The sequence below is a fragment of the Astyanax mexicanus genome, chromosome 7 (genome assembly GCF_023375975.1).
Source record: "Astyanax mexicanus isolate ESR-SI-001 chromosome 7, AstMex3_surface, whole genome shotgun sequence".
NCBI lineage: Eukaryota > Metazoa > Chordata > Actinopteri > Characiformes > Acestrorhamphidae > Astyanax > Astyanax mexicanus.
The window spans coordinates 12,565,658-12,583,453 of NC_064414.1; the positions used below are offsets into that span (position 1 = coordinate 12,565,658).

The following is a 17,796-nucleotide window of genomic DNA, read 5'->3' on the forward strand; positions in this document are numbered from 1 at the left end:
TAAGCTCAACAACCGCTCATTTACTCTAGAGGGAGGTCCAACCATTAGACAGTTATTTACCAGATCATGCAGTGGACCAGCTATCTTTGAAAACCCCTGCAGGAATCTTCGGCAATAGCTACAGAACCCTAAGAATGAGTGTAAAGCTTTCAGAGTGGTAGGTACTGGCCACTGCTTCACAGCTTCTACCTTATCAGGGTCGGTCACTATACCTTCTGCGGAGACCTGATGTCCTAGGAATTTTACCTTTTCCTGAAGGAAATTACATTTCTCTATTTTGATTTTGAGACCTGTCTCCTGGAGTCGTCTCAATACTGTCTCTAATCTCTCAACGTGCTCTGAAAATGTCCTAGAGAAGACTAAAATGTCATCCAAGTATACTAAAATTATTTGAAAAATTAGGTCAGTCATAGTTGCCTGCATCAACCTTTGAAATGTAGCTGGTCCATTTACAACCCCCATTGGCATGCGTAAGTGTTCATATAACCCATATGGGGTTGTGAATGCAGTCTTGTGCCGGTCACGTTCATGTACTGCCACCTGGTGGTATCCACTAGCCAGGTCTATAGATGAGAAGAATCAAAACTTTCGTCTATACGAGGTAAAGGAAATGCGTCTCGTTTAGTTTTTAAGTTTAGCTTACGATAGTCGACGCAGAGTCGTATACTACCATCAGGCGTCCTTACTACTACCACAGGTGAAGCATAGGAGCTGGTACTCTCCTGAATCACTCCTTTCCTTATGTAACCAGGTGGTGAATTGAGAATACACCTTTAAAATGTGTGTCTGTAACTTTAAGAAACACAATCAGAAGTGTTGTCACCCTGAGAGAGGAAAGGGAGGAGCTAAGAGCATGGTAGAGAAGGAGGCTCAAGCTGCAGTGAATGGTGGTGCTCCATTTTAGGATCCATCCAGAGCCATCCTAATGAAATAAGAGGTAAAAATCAGGAAATACTGAACAATATAAGGTTTAGTTGGCCTATAACAGTAGTAGATGCCTATATTGCCTTTCTAAACATGTATTTTGGATGAATCACAACCAGATGCGGGCAGATGGCATTGTTTCTGTGGGGTAGTGTGCTCCTCGTGGTCAAGCCTTGTATTTTTCTGGGTTACAGAAGCTGTTTATCCAAGAAATGCTCAAGTCTTGTTGAGTAAAGCTGAGTAAATCGAGGTGAGCTTAAAAACAAATATTAAAAGAGCTCTGTTAATGGTATTAATGTGGTATTAATGTTATTTATCTATTTTCTGTAATTAGTGCCACTACCAAATACTGTACTGTGTTCTAAGCTAGGGTTTTACAGTGTATTCATTTTTATTTTTATTGTTTTGAGTACAATTTAACCAGAATAAAATACCTGAAAAAAACGTATTTTGTCATTTGGTGTGCGTCCTTTCCCCGGTGACACTTAGAAGCTGAGAAATGTGATCTTTGACCTCCTTGTACTGGGTTGGTGGGATACGACGGTATGGAAGGTTCACTGGAGTGTCATCAACTAATACAATCTCATGTTTCACCTTTTCTGTGTAGCCTAGCTCATCATGTCCAACAGCGAACACATCTGAATATTTACCAAGTAAGGCCCTTAACTCTGCTTGTTCTTTTTCAGTGCCACCTATATCCAGCTTACTCAGTATATCAGACACCTTTTGATGATCTTGAGACTCTTTTAAATCCACTGACACCTGCTCTGTATTGGCTGAAATGCGCTGAAACGTTACTTCACAGTGCTGATTATTGGTAATGCACTGTACAGGTGACAAGACACCTATGCGAGTTCTTGGATTGAGCCACACATCCTCTCTAGAGAGATTAACTACTTGCACTGGAATCTGATGTCGGTGTTCCTTAACCAAAGAAGGCATGACTACAATACCTCCTGGTAATGGTAGTTTACCAGGCTCCAACAACCATGAACCTTGGTTTGGTGACTTGTCTGAGAAACCTCTGACCATGACAGTGACTACTGATTCAGCTGGGACATGTACAATCTTTCCCTGCTAGTCGAGCCATCTTTGTCTTGTCAACATTTATGCATCTGTTGGAAAACAGTCCTCCAATCTGAGTCTAGCTTTGCATCCAAAGTTCTATCAAATTCAGCCTGAACTAACTGACGACAACGACTGATGATGTTCATGCCTATGATAGCAGGTAGGGATGACTGAGAACTCTCAGGGTTTTTCACGACTAAAAATCCACAATCAGGGATTTTAATACCCATGGTATCCATCTCTAACTCCAAATAGCCCAGGTAGGGAATATCTAATCCATTGGCGGCAGTTCATTTAAGCCAGCCAGACTTCGAAAGCATATCCCCCTCTTCTCCCCCTAACTGCTGGCGGAAGAACTCTTCTGTAATAGTGCTTACTTGGCTGCCTGTATCCAGCAAACATGAAACAGGAACATTCCCAATGTTAACATCTATTGTAGGGCAAGTTCCTACCGCACGCTCCTACACCTGACCTTGGCTAAACTTGGCTTTAGGTGAGTCTGTAGTTTGCCCCTGAATTGCCAGACTCACAGCAATCGGGGCCTTTCGTTTCCCTGTACATCAGTAAATGCCAGATTTTTAGTATGCCGTTTTTGTTGACAATTTCTGGCAATGTGTCCCTCCTTCTGACACTTCAGACAGATAGGTTTGCCATCATCTGTAAATCTGAGTGGAGCCCTTGCCTTAGAGACAGGTTTGAACGTGTGAGTTTTCTGAGTGGTCAACTCCATTACTGCCTGCGTTATCTCACTAAGCTGCTTTCCCTGCTCAGTAACAACCTGCATGACGTCATCCAAAGTCAATGGTTTGTGTTCACCAACACTTACTACAGCACAGTATGCACCCCTCTCAGAATCAGACACCTTACTTCTAGTTCTAGATGGTTTTGAATTTGTAGGCTCTTCCATATTCCATAGGTAAGCTTCCTCACGTACTTCTACCATCGAAGAATCAGGTTTGTTTCTAACCCACCTCCTAAGCTCTCTCTTAAGTGCAGGGTCCCGAACTCCCTCGACAAACTGATCTCTCAATACTACCTTCATATTTGGTACTGCATCAGGTGTTTGTCTCAATACATTGTTAAGTGTTTGTGATAAGGCATGTGAAAATTCCAGTAAGCCTTCACTCTCTCTCTGTTTGCGGCTGTAAATGTCATGCAATAGCTGAGCCCCACTACGCCTATCACTAAAAGCTTCCCGAAGGTAGGTGAACAGGTCACTAACCTGGTCTACTTCACTATCACTTTGTAAACATACCTCTTCTAATGCAGCCCCTCCCAACAAAGAGAGAACAAAGTCATACTGCTCAGGAGGAGACTGACTGCGTGCACGTAAGACGCGTTCAGTTTCCTCAATGAAATCATCTACCAGTCTTCCATCTTTTTCAAAATCACCAGTGAATGGAGCGATATGACGCTCTCGTGGCACATAGACATATGTTCTATCAGGCATCCTATTCAAGGAATCAATGGTTGCCATTGCTACAGCATGTTTTCTGTTCAGTTCACCAATTTGTTTCTGAATGTCCGATTCTTCTGGCTCAACCCCATCGTCAGAGTCCCTCTCCTCCTCTGAATGGTCAGACATTTTAGGACAAAATAGTCTTTGCCAGATAAAGGATAAGGTTTCTGGATCAGTCCGGGAAGATGAACAGCAGCAGCCAGCAGCGATGAGTCCTCCACTCCACCGTCTCTGCAACTCCGTCTGCAGTCCGACGTCTGATCACTAGGTCCTCTATCACCACCACCAGGTCCTGGTTCCACTCTCTCCCTCTCGAACCTGCGGCACTTCACCACTACCAAATAATGGTACTGTGTTCTAATGTATTACCTAAGAAACCTAACCAAACTATCAGAAATCCCACTCCTGGTACCAATTTTTGTCACCGGGGAAAGGACTCACACCAAATGACAAAAGAACTTTTTTTCGTGGGGTATTTTATTCAGATTTTTATTTAAAACAACAAAAATAAAATGAATACACTGTAAAACACAGTACAGTATTTGGTAGTGGCACTTGATCTACTCAGCTTTACTCAACAAGATTTGAGCATTTCTTTAAGAGAACTTAGACAAACAGCTTCTCTTATTTCATTAGGATGGCTCTGGATGGATCCTAAAATGGAGCACCACCATTCACTGCAGCTTGAGCCTCCTTCTCTACCATGCTCTTAGCTCCTCCCTTTCCTCTCTCAGGGTGACAACACTTCTGATTGTGTTTCTTAAAGTTACAGACACACATTTTAAAGGTGTATACTCAATTCACCACCTGGCTACATATGATATATTATATATATGATGTTGTATCTTATATATCTTTTGCTACTATTAATTTGACTCTAATGTGCTTCTGTGACATTTTACTTACTTTCTCTATTGATCACTAAATCTTTAATTTTACTATTTTTTTTTTTATTTGTTTAATTTTTTTAATTATTTATTTTTTATATATTTTTTTGTTCCCTAATATCTGTTTAATTTTATTAATAATTGCTTTGGCAACAGTTTATATGACAACATTTATGTGACTGAACTGAAAAACTGAGAGAGAGAAAGAGTCAGAGAGAGTGAGATTTACAGAGAGAGCATTAGAGAGCGTGAGGTTTAGAGAGAGATACAGAGAAAGAGAGTCAGAAGAAGTGATATTTAGAGAGAGAGAAATACATACAGAGAGAGAGAGTTAAAGAGTGAGATTTAGAGAGAGAGATACAAAGAGAGGCAGTTAGAGAGGGAGGTTTAGTGAGAGAATTAGAGAGATACAGAGAGAGAAGTCTCAGTGAGTAAGTGAGTGTGCAGAGTCTGGGGCGACTGGGACACGCCCTGACATGTCAGGCTGCAGTGGCTCTCTGTCTTCATGGCTTTGTCCAGAGCTGTGTAAACAAAAGTCATGCAATCAGGTGCTGCAGCGCTTAGATTAAACTTCACCCAGCTCTCCCACGCCAGACCACCACTCTACACCCAACCCCCCCACCAAAACTCCCCCGCCTTCATATACTTACCCAAACATGGTGGGACAATCAAAGTGTCATACAGTCCTTCTACAGCAGACAGTTACACACATGATGTATGTGACTATGAGCACTAATGAACTTTACTACATCCTGTAATCCATTCCAGTGCCGGTGTGTCCTGCAGCAGAACGAGTGTAAGAGATTCCCCTCAGACTCCTTTAATTCCTGTTTATAAATAAGGCTTTTTCTACAGTTACAGTAGATACAGAATCACCAGCATAATCTGTTGTACCCATACTGCTGCATGATGCACTTGCAACACAAGCCAAGGAGAGACAGATTTCAGCACAGCACCACTTCTTTTTTCCTCTGGTTTGTTTAAAGGCTAAGGATAGCCTTCCTCAACTTCCTGTTATTGGTCTAAAAATCCAAATCATATAGAAAAGTGTTTCACACTGCACCCGACTGAGACCACCTCTTTTGGTTCTTTGGTCTGGACCATGGGTTCACACCTGCTATTTTGGTTCAGACCAAACTGAGAAGTCTGAAAGTCTGGACCAAACAAGGCAGGTGTGAAAGCATACTAAATACACCTCCTAAAGCTAGAGGTCCATTATTCAATTGTTAATCTTGTTCTTTTCCAATTTTTGGGTCAATATTAATATTACATGCCTTTTGTGTGTCCACATAGTTGTACCAATAAGGACCAATAAGGATTATATTTTCCATAGTAAATAATAAAATGACCAGGATGTGTCATCATATATTAAGGATCATCTCTTGTCAGAAGAGCTTCAGACTTCAGTATTATTTTACTAGAACTGTGTGGTATGTGCGGTGTGGCCGCCGCCTCTGACTACTGCCTGCTGCTTATTCCCCAACACTAATTTCACCCCCAAGATTGCCAGGTTTAAAAACACAACATCGTTGCTGTAGCCATGGAGGCTAGCAAGTGGGCTGGCCTCTTAGCTGTCATACAGCTTAAAAAACTCAATGACCAAGGAAGGAATAAAACAAGAGGAAATATAAAACCGAAACCGAAAGTTAGAAATTATAGTGATATAATATGACTACAATAACAGTAACTAGTAACAGTAAATATTACTAATGTTTTTTTTCTAGCAACTTGCTAGCATAGCTATTTAGCTGTTTACCTGTTTACTTATCTGTCTATTGTGTAAAATACAGTAAATATAACCTGTTCGGTAGAAGTTGTTGAACTCATTTTTCATTTTTTTGCGTAGGTTCAGTGTTTTCAGCTTGGCAACACAGTCTGGGGAAGATCAGGAATGACCACACTGTAAACCCCCAATTTGTATTATTTCACGTAAATTAAGTCTAATTTATGCAACAGAATGTTAAAATAATATTAATTAATATTAATAAAATGACAAAACATTACATAACATAATTATTTTGAGTTAGGAGAACATTTGTGACCACATATATACATTAAAACAGAGATCTTTGGGTTGACTCAACTTATAATTATTTGCGATTAGTTGCGATTGACCACTTCTTGTTTATTGGCGTCTGGCACAGTTGATTTTTATTTCGGGTATGTGTGCCAGTTTCTGACCCTGATCATCAGTGTGTAGTAATTACCACCAGGCTACATTACACTACATTACAAGTCATGTAAGTCATGTAATATAAATAACAGGCCGTCCGTGATGGTTTAGGCTATAAGAGTCTTTTTACTTATATGTTTACTATGTGATGGTTGTATTTTTTTTCCAGTTTACAATTTTTTTATTGATCTTTCTATTATTAAAATGCCTAAAATGATTTAAACAAACTCAATGTATTTATATTTAGCTAATATGAGATTATGTGGTCATGAACAAATGAACACTCAAATAAACATTTTGAATGATTAACTAATAGATTCAGAGTTTTTTTGCACTGAATAAACCCAGTTCAATTGCTTGTTACCACATGAAACATATAAATCCCACATTACACTAACCTTGTCAAACAAGAAAGGCCAGCTGCTTAAATACCCATTAAATATACTTATATGAGGTAATATACTGTATATGATATAGAGTATATTATCGCTGTCCAATGAAAAACAAGTATTTTTGATCGTTTTTGAGTTTACTTGAAAATGACCTGAAATAAACTTTTTACATTGACTTCAATTAAAAGTTTAGAAGGTTTTTCCTCTCTTGTAAAGTTGCTGTTCTGGAGATTCATTTCCAATTTTTCATTGGACAGCGATGATATGAGGTATAAGCTTCCATAACTACAAAATCAGCCTCAGAGGCCAACTGCAAATCTATGGAAACATAGTTATACTAAACATGCCTAAACCTATTGCCAAAATCTAAGGTACAGAAAGAATTGTGCATTTTAATTATTTTTATTTTTACTTAATTTAGTTTTTGACCAAAATATTACTTAACTTTTCTTTCACTATTGCAACCTTTTTTCCCTCAAAGGAGAAATGTCACAGTGTAAAGTATAGCTGCTTCTTTGAAATCAGCTGAGCAACAGAAATGAATGAGTCATCCTAAACAAGCTATTCTTCCTGATTCTATTTTAACTTATATCTGTCTCTAAGCAGACCCATTATGCCCAGAACATACAGTTTTAACAAATATACTCTAGCCACACACATATTTAGCACAATTCACTAATTCATAAAAGGGTCCATATCAATATAATGTACATTTTGTATCCACAACATTGTTTACATTTTATAAGAAACACTGTGTTACAATACATATTTTACTGTTTTTAACTGGTTAAATACCAAACTGATATTTAATTGAGATATGTAAACATGCCTAAAAAATCCTTGTCCACACTATTATCTTGAGATAAAGCCACTCCTTTAGGAAAGCAAGCTTTCACATCATCAGTAATACTGTTTTATTTTTATTAAACTAAAGACACTTGCTGCAGGTTCATCAATGAATAATATTAATTACATTTTCTCCATACTTAACTTAAATAATTTTAGGTCACAGTAAACAATTCAAAATGTTTCCAACTCTAGGTCCACCACATTTTCATCAAACGCAAATTTACACGATGCAGTCGTACCTACCGAAACTAACTTCTCCTGGGTTTACAGTTATATTTTATGTAATGGTTCATTTCCTGGACAGTGTTGTAGGCCATAGGAGTGAGTTACCATTTTCTTTACTATGCAGTGTAACTTCATGCTGGATTAATTGTCCCATATATAGTGGGCCTTATTCTATATAAATAAACAAAAAAGACAAGCTAATCTACTCTGAATACAAGTTACTACAAATACTGATTGCCTAATACAAAAGACCACACATAAAATCACATACCTACTGACAACCATGTTCCAGATTTCACTTTTAAGAATCAACTGAAGCACCAAAGGGAAGGTAGCCCTTGTGAAAAAAAATACTAAGCACTGATGGTGGTGAGTAAAGGGTGGGGGCATGACCATTATGGAACTAAATTATGCTAGGAACCAATATGGAAGATTTACTTTTTGTATGATGTGCTAAGAAATATTAATTAAACTTAACCTTATTGTTTATGTGTCTGTTAAATGTAGGTAATATTTATTAAAGTACTAAGACTGACTGTCTGAGGAGCGGGAGAAAGCTAGCTTCTGACTCTGGCTGAGAAGATGGGACTTAGCATGGGGAAGAAGCACTTCCTAAATTGACTAGCTGCAGGGAGTGTCAGAGAGACATCTCTGTTCACTGCCCCTCCACCAGGAGATGTTCTGGGTAAAGGGGCTAAACATCTATGAGCGGTGGTACCCAGCTGATGACCCTGCAGTTAGTAAACAAGGCACCAGTGGAGTTGCTACATGCTTAGAGCACAGCAGGAGGACATCAGCCTGTACAAAATAAATACATTCACAAAATGAAGTAAACACTACTCAAATAAAGTGAGTGAAAATTGTTAACTCAATTTTTGAAAGTAAATTCTGAGAGTTATTAAGGTGAGAATTAAAGGCACAATAAACTGATTTATAGTGATTTAAAATTCACTGTTGTATGACTGTCTAGTGCATATACACACTGCTATTAGCATAACTTTAGAATGACTTCTCTACTTGGTTGTTGTTTCTTTGGCCACTGAAAGCTGAAGTGTCAGTGAATGATAGGAACTATGTCATCTCCTACACTGAAAAAGTTTTTGTTGACAGAGGAAGAACTCTTAATTCTTACCCTTGCATTAAAAATATCAATGAGTAACTCAGGCAAACAGGATGTTCAGCAGACCTACTCCAACTAGGAGTGTTGGGCCTGACAGGGGAACCCACCTTTATACCTGCTTAAAATAACCCTGCCCAGATCAGCCAGTCAGTGCACAGCAGTAAATAGTGACTCACTGCTGTGAAATACCCACACACACACACACACATTGTGCGACTGTTCCCAGAGCAGACCCAGTACACTGCTGAACAAAGCATTTAACACTAGGTGAAGAGCAGGTGTGTCCATGTAGCACAATCTTAAAAAACAACTGAATATTATTTTTAAATGTTCTGCATTAAAGTTTAATATTAAATTATCCAAACTATGAAGAAAAACGTATGGAATTCTTTGATAAACAAAAAACTGTTAAACAAAGCAGAATATGTTTTAAATGTTAAATCCTTTAAAGTGGCACATCTTGCTAAGATGACAGTTTTGCACATCTTGGCTGGATTTTCTCAATCGGCTTTATGAGGTAGAGTCACCTGGAACGACTTTTAGTTAACAGCTGTGCCTTTGCCTAGAGGTGGTATACAGTAAATAGCCCTATATGAGTAATGTTTTAATCCATATTATGTCAAGAACTTCTCAACTAAGAAAAGAAAAAAAAAGCTTTAAGAAATGAAGGTCAATCAATCTGAAACATTTCAAGAACTTTGAAAGTGTTCTCAAGTGTAGTCAAAAAGAGACTCAAAAATGTTATGATGAAATCAATAGTTCCTTTCCAGGAAAGGAAGAGCAAGAGTTTCCTCTGTTGCACAGGGTAAGTCCATCAGAGTTACCAGCCTCAGAAACAGCTATTTAACAGCTTCCCAGATAAGAGCACCTAAATGCTTCAAGGATTATTCTGGTTTGTTTAGCACTTTTAAGTTTCTACACGATTCATTATGTGGTCTTTCATAGTCTGGATGACTTCAGTATTCATTTACAATGTAGGAAAAAATAAAATAATTAAATGAGAACTATTTTTAAGATGTCCAAGAATTCATTGTCCAACATTTATACTGTTTTATTTTCAATACATTGAAGACACTTGCTGCTGCATGTTCATCAATTAATAATAAGTCATTTCACTTAATATTTTTCATATTATCTCTATACTTACAGCTTTATCACTTAAAGAGTTAAAGCTTAAATTCTCCACTAATGACTAATGTCATCATCATGTCAAGGTAAATTGCAAATAGATGTGAAAACATGAAGTTTAAACATTATTCATTGTATTATTGCAATAAAGAACCTGCAGTACTTGAAGGACAGGCACTTCTGCATGGTGACGGAGGCCGAGTGCAGCGGTGTTTCAGCCCTCAGGCACCCTGCTTGTGTCCTTGTTGACACTTCCTGGTGGGGATTTTTCAGGAGGAGGGTGAGGTGGTGATGTGATAGAGGCTGTGGGGATGACTAACTCTTGGAAAGTACGTAACACTTCAGTTTGTGAACCACCGCCCCAGGGTGAAGCAGGGGCCGGGCAGGTGAGCAGGAAGTCTATACCCACAGGGAACTCACAGCAGGTCACAGGCCTTCTGAGCAGCTCCTTAAAGGAGCAGCCAAAAATTCTGCTTTAAAATGCTGCTTGAAGATGAATGAAAAGAGTAATTGCATTTGAGTCTTCCCAACTTATCCAAGCAGCTCCTGCTACACTGTAAGCCTGGAAATGTTGAATTTACAAAAATAATCTGAGGTAATTTGTTGACTTTTTATATATTGCTTACTATTAGGTATTATGCCTAATTGGTAAGTAAATTTTATTGATGTTTGCTTGTATTATCAGTTTCAGATCGACTTTAATCCGATAGCCCTATTTAGCTATCAATAGATGAGCTGTCAACCGCACATCACACAGTTGATTTAGGGCGTCGTTGTGTCTTTGGTAATGTTAGGACGCAAAAAGTATGCCTTGCGCGGCTTGAAACACACAATGCAGGTGAGCTCTGACTTTGGCGCGTTGGATCTTAACCGTGTGGAGCTTTGTGTGGAGCCTCAGCAGAGGAGCCTGACTTGCACATACACGCTGTGAAGGTGTGTGAGCAGGCAATTTACAGTAACAGTAATGTTATTTTATTCTTTATTCTGTATATTTTGATGTAAAAGCTGAACTGTAGCACATCTGTGTGTATGTGTACAGAGGGGGGTTGTATGCATGCTGAGCGCATGGCGCACCTGCGTAGCTAAGAAGATGGATGGTATGGATAGGTGACTATTGACTGTTGTCAGGGTCTAAATCGGTCAGTTGAGAACCTGTGTTCAACTGTGTTTTTTGCTGCCAAGATAGAAACACACCAAAAATTTAACTGAACACACCTCACTTCCAGACCACCACACCCACCAGTGTAGATTTATTCCTAAACTTGCTATTTTAAAAGGCCGGGGCGCAAGGCATGAAAATAGACTGTTAACAGGATGTAAAATAGCAAGGAGCATCGCAATTCACCTTGCACAGGGTGTGTGGGAGGGCCCATAGAGTTCTGATGGAGTTATTTTTATGACATTTCCTGACTAAACTAACTAAAATTTAGGCAACCTGAACCTCAGATTGTAGCCATTTAAGACAGCAATAATTTTACAGACTTTTTGATAATAAACTCAAAAACATTTAAATAAAGTATCAACAGATAATACTAAAAACACATCCTGTTTGTCATTTGGTATGGCCCAATATATACCCCATCACAGGTGATGGCACAACACAAGGAGGGTGAAGAGTAGCACATGTCTCCTCCGACACGTGTAGTCAGCCACCTCAGGTTTTTTAAGCTGATGCTGATGCAGCATTGCCAAGTAGCATCACAGTGTGCTCGGAGGAAAGCGCAGCGACTAGGTTCTGATACATCAGCTACAGATGCCCTGTGCTGACCAACATCACCCTAGGAGTGATGAGGGGAAAGACCCATCTACCCTCCCAGAGAGAGCAAGGCCAATTGTGCTCTCTCAGGGCTCCATGGCAAACTGCATGACTGGGATTCAAACCAGTGATCCCCTGGTCATAATGGCAGGGCTTTAGACCACTGGACCACTCGGTGCCCACTAGTTTACTGTAATGTGATACTTTCAGGATGTTTCAGCAGAAACTTATTTAAACTTCAGCTAGTTCGTAATCTAGGGTCTAAGGAAAATTGTGCCACATTAACCTCCAGTCAAATTCTGTGCAGACTATGAATGTAATCAGTAATGCCCTCAATATCTGTTAAATTAAAGATTTAAGTCTTATATCAGCAATCTGTGTTTACAAAATGGCCAGGTTTTAAAATCATAACATTTAAATAGGATTTCTGTATTTTGTTCTCAAAGAAATTCTTGATAGTTTTAATATTGTAAAAGTGTTACGTGCTGATGAGATGTGAAGTGTATGAGAATGTGCTGTGCAGTTAAATTGACACTAATTGGTAAGGTTTAATTTCACGTTGGCTGTTAGCTCCATTAGTCTAATATATTCATTTTTCAGAAAAGCAGAAATTGTGTACATTTTGTGGGAAAATCTCCTTTGTACAAACCAATCTCCATCCTAAGATGCTATAAGGGCAGGAGGTGCAGCATCTCTGTTGATTTGGCTGGACGCTGGCGGGGATAAAGGGTTTGTTTACTCTTCGTGAGGGGTAGTGTGACACACTTTTTCCATGACTCCAGGAAGAAGCAGCTCACGAGACGGGCGTCCTCAGCCTCTGAGAGAGAGAGACCAGCCGGGCTGAATTTGTACTCATCCTGTCTCTGACAGTCTGACACATGAAAGCTATAAATTCTCACTGTATGATGTTATGCTTTGCATAATAAGCAATTAGCCCTTATTTGCTTTCTTGAAAGCAAAGTAATGGATATTTCACACATCCACACATAAATTATTACCTTTAAAAGTAATAAGAGATGATTGATAATAATAATTAGATAAGTTTACTCTTTAGTGTGGCTTAAGGACTTAAGCACAGCACTCTCTCTCAGACCTCTTTCTTTGTAAAGCTGCTTTGTGACAACTTTTGATGTAAAAAGCATGATATAAATCATTTTAAATTTGCAAGTTGCAAGCCATCTTCTACTGTAAGACGGGATCTGTATTTGTGTTTCAGGTATGAGGAAGTGCAGAAACCAACCACAACAAATTAAAAGCACTGATTTTCACTTTGAGCAGCCAGAGTGTCCAGACTGAAATGCATCTGTACTAGGTATGGGACAAAATATTGATATCACATTATATATTTTATTGAATGACTCGGCTGAACATGTGACTCTGCAGCCTTCAGCCTCTCCCTGTTTTTGATTGCTTATTTCCCACACCTGTTTGTGTTTGTATACATAGCCCTTTGTTCCCTTGGTTCTCTGCTGAGTATTATCTAGTTTACTAGCTCTGTTACAACGCATTTTCCTTGCTTTCTTGCCTTATTGTTCTCGACCCTTTTCTGCTCTTATTTTACTCTCTAGTCTAGCCCTACAGTTCTGCTGTTTATCTTAAGTTACCAACCTTGCTTTCCTTGCTGACTACTCTCTTGCCTTATCCCTTTACTCCTTTTTTGTATACCTGTGTACCGACCCTGCTTCTGGTCTACTATCCTCTTGTATGTTGTAATTTATTTATGTCTTGTCGTTCACTAGTTGTACTGTGTACACCAATCCCTCTGGAATCTGTGTTAACAATAAACCTGTGTTTTTTTTTTAATCAGCACTTGTCTCACCTTGTCTTGGACCTGGTTATAGTATTTGACTATTTTGAAATATATCCTGATAATATTGTATCATGAGCTGCTCTGTGATTCCAACCCCTAGTTTATACAAATCTGATTATAATCGCATTTCATATCTCAAAATTTGGTTTGCACAAATTTGCACAAATCTGATTTAAAAGTTTTTATGGCCGTTAATCTGGATACAATCTGGGTATGCGCCAAATTGCCAGTCTAAACATAGCCTTAGATCCTTGGACAAACCCATTTTTCCCATGTAAAACACGTCAATGTCAAGAACTGACTCTGCGCTTGCTGCCTTATTGATCCCACCACTTACCAGGTGCCACTGTAATTAGATACTCACTATCAGTCACTTGGCTTTAATGTTGTGGCTGATTGGTGTGTATATGCTCCTGATTTGAGCAGAGACATTCTTCTTTGTTCTGAAAGATTCTTTAATGCTGAAATCTGCGGTTCAGCTGTTAGAGGAGACGCTTTGAGGCACAGTATTTATCATTTCTGCAGCTAAGAGACATGAGCTCTTAGTCAGAAATGACTCTCCCTGTCCTACTCTGTCTGTAACTCATGTATCTGTCTCATAATTTACTCTCCCAGCACTGAAAAGTCTGTGTGGTCTGTTTGCATGTTTATACTTGACTTCTTAGTCAAATATCGTTCAGATCTTTAAGATCAGGCTTATTCCTCAGAAAGAATATTAAGTAAAATGCATGTCATGAACAGATGAGTAGCCTGGAAGAATGTATCAGGTGGAAATTAATCTTCGTCAGATTTGAATGAGTCGAAATGTAACATGGAGGTGTACAGGGATCCAATATATAGACACGTTTCACTTATTTTAATGTTGTTTTTATTTTTTAACCCCTTGTGTGGTGTACGGGTCTGTGGGACCCGTTTTCATTTTTCATCAAATGATACTAAAAAATAATTTTTCTAACTCAAACTCATTGGCATTGGCTCATTTTTTGTGAAAAACATATATCAAAACACATTTTCGATAAACACACATTGTACACCCCCACCCCCCACACACACACACACATTTATATTACATACAGTATGTTTGGCCAAGGGCTAATAAACATTGCTTCATTTGTAAATTTGAAACTAAACAAATTTTCTACTCATATCTTGAGTTTAATTCATTTTCTTTTACATTTTATTAAAAAACTAATAAAAAAAGAGTAGCACTTTTTAAAAGAAATGTAACATAAGAAAGGTAAAGGGCAAATATTAACCATGTAAGCTGTTTATATTGCTTGCAATTTAGGTGAAGCAAGCATGTGTAAAGCATTTTAATGTAAAATTGCTTAATTTTGCTGAATTAAATACAAGTAACAAAGTAAACAAAAATATGAACACCACACAAGGGTTAAGTGTATTTGCTGTTGATTGTTTTCACTAAATAAAAAGTAACCATTCTTTCAGTGTTCTGTTATAATTCATATTTGTAAGTCGTTGTGTGTACCAGCTATCAGTAATAAAACATGTAATAGGGTCAAAATGTATTTTTTAGGAGTACATGTACTTTCATTTAGAACTTTAATCCTCTCAGCAACAAAACTAAGTATATTAATGCTGACTTATGCAGGTCTATTTACTCATACAAACTCAGCCTTCCAGCTGTATGAATGGGTAGAGCACAAAATATTCTAAACCATAGGTCTAATTACCATTTTACCATTTTAAATCACTAATATAATAATTAAAAATTGAATAATATAAATAATATCAAAATTGATAAAAACTAGTTTGTAATGTTTGGTTCCTAAATGCATATACAGCTATTATTTATTTATTTTTTGGCTTGTTCTGGCAACTGCACTTGCTTGCTTGCATGCTGCCCCCCTTCATGCATAGTGTAAGTCTTTATAGCTCATTTTGTTTAATGACGCTAAGATAAGCATTACAAGATCTCCCAGTTATAATTCAATCAGTGGTTGGTCTCCTCATTACTAATGTCTCTCCCAATTCAGAGTCTGTTTTCTGTGTTTCTATAAAGACATGCTGTTAATTAACAGTAGTAAACACTTGTTTACTTTATAAGTACATATATAAACATTTTATCTAATTTATTTTATTTGGTAGTAGCTTTTTTTAAATGACTGTTTCAAACATTGTAATCCATTTAATATCCTATAAACAAACTGTAAAACACACTGTAAAATTATTATACTGTAATACTGTAAAGACAAAACAATAAATAAGCACAGAAATGCTGCTTTACAGTTTTTAGCCAGCATAAAACCACATTTTACAATAAAGAAACTGGTAACTTGCTCTTATTGTGTACAACACTGAGACAAGGCAGCCAAACATAATATATTGTATAACTTACTAACTGACCAAAAGAAGGTAGCTCCGGTGGCCAATGTAAATGTGTATACATGTAAATGATATGTGAGATTTGGGGGACATACCCATTATGCAAATACATTTTGCCAGCAGCCAATAGAAAAGATATATGTTTAGGACCAATGACGCAAGACATCTGGAACATATTCAAAGCACATTGCACTGTTTTGCTATGATATTGAGTTGAACAATATTAAACGTGAGATATGAGATCTTATGTTTGGTGAGTGTTAGTGGGGTTTTAATAAAGTCTTATACAAATCAGCCACTACTGTTTGGTGAAGGTTTGAAGGGGCACTAAACCTTCTGATTTTTGCTGACTTCACCCTCAGCTCAGATTTAAAGAAGGTTAAAAAATGAGAGAGGTAGTTTTCGAGGGCCACTGGGTGATGTATGGGTTTAGAGGCAGGACAGGGGAGAGAGCTGATTGGCTGAACTGCAGCAGCAGCAGTGTGCCTCTGATAGCGGTGAGACTCAGATGGTTTGATGTCAGCAGGGGGGCAGTATTATTGATTGACTGATTTGCATATGATAATGTGTCTGCGTACCAAAATACAAGTAAGCATCATCCACGCCTATAGCACAGCTAAACCCGAAAAGGCGCTGCAGAGGCAGAAATTACTCACCCCCCCCTTACAGCCCTTCCCACAACAAAGGACATGTAAAAGTACCAGACACTTTAATAGTCATATCCCATAATGCTGTGCAGCACTATTAGATATCAGATTTACAGTACTTTGCTGTTTAATAATACACTCTAAAAAGTAATTCTGTGTTTTAGTCATGAGAACTAATATTAATAAGTTGAGTGAATTTACCGGCCAGAACAACTCAATAAAATGAGTTCAGAGAACTTGTTTGTTAAAAAAATGTTTGTTGAGCCAAATGAAAAATTTAATTTGAACCAACTTTTTGTTACTACATGCCAATGCTCTTTCTACAGTGTTGGTTCATACAGCTTTCCTATAGGCCTCTGACAGCATATATTTGCATATTGGGTGTGGCCTCTACCTTACTTACCATCTTTGTGTGGTCTGTTGCCCAAAGCTACCTTATCCTGGGCGTGCAGTAATATGATATGTGTGTAGTTTGCCAAGTCTCATCGTTGTAGGCTGTAAGAGCAAGTTATCACAGTATATTGGCTTAGAGTTGCAGAGTTTACTCATTTGCTGCTCCAGTATTATACTGTCAGTATTGGTGGTTAAATAATGGTATACTAAATATGCCAAAAACACCTATACATACGTTGGTATATAAATATATATATATATTCTATATAAACTAATCAGATACACAGAAAAAATGTAAATTATTTAATATGTTACACAAAAGTTACATCTTTCCTATTGGCTCGTGACATCCTTTTTGTACATAATGAGTGTGTGTCCCTCCACCTCTTACTCACCATCAGGGTGGAACCTTGCCTACTGGGGCTACTTTCCTTTGAGTATTCAGTTATACATAGCGTAATGGTTTGCGTAGTTGTAATAGTTTAGGCTGTAGAAGCAATAACTTTACAGTGCATCTGCTGCTGGTATTTTACTGTTTAAATACAGTGAAATTGTTAACAGTATATAGCTAACTGTAATTTTGCAGTACTTCATTGGCAACTAAAGACCCCAAAAACAAAGA

The 17,796-nt window shown here is 38.0% G+C and overlaps 1 long non-coding RNA gene across 4 annotated transcripts in view; it reads left to right on the forward strand.

The window, feature by feature from the left end:
- The window catches only part of LOC125802970 (uncharacterized), a 100,253-nt gene that overhangs the window by 74,493 nt on the left and 7,964 nt on the right, over positions 1–17,796 (forward strand). The window contains exon 4 of one of the 4 annotated variants that reach the window (XR_007440017.1): positions 13,198–13,293. The exons of the other annotated variants lie outside the window; for them this stretch is intronic. This is a non-coding gene — a long non-coding RNA (uncharacterized LOC125802970). The remainder of the gene's footprint in view (positions 1–13,197; positions 13,294–17,796) is intronic. 4 annotated transcript variants of the gene reach the window in all.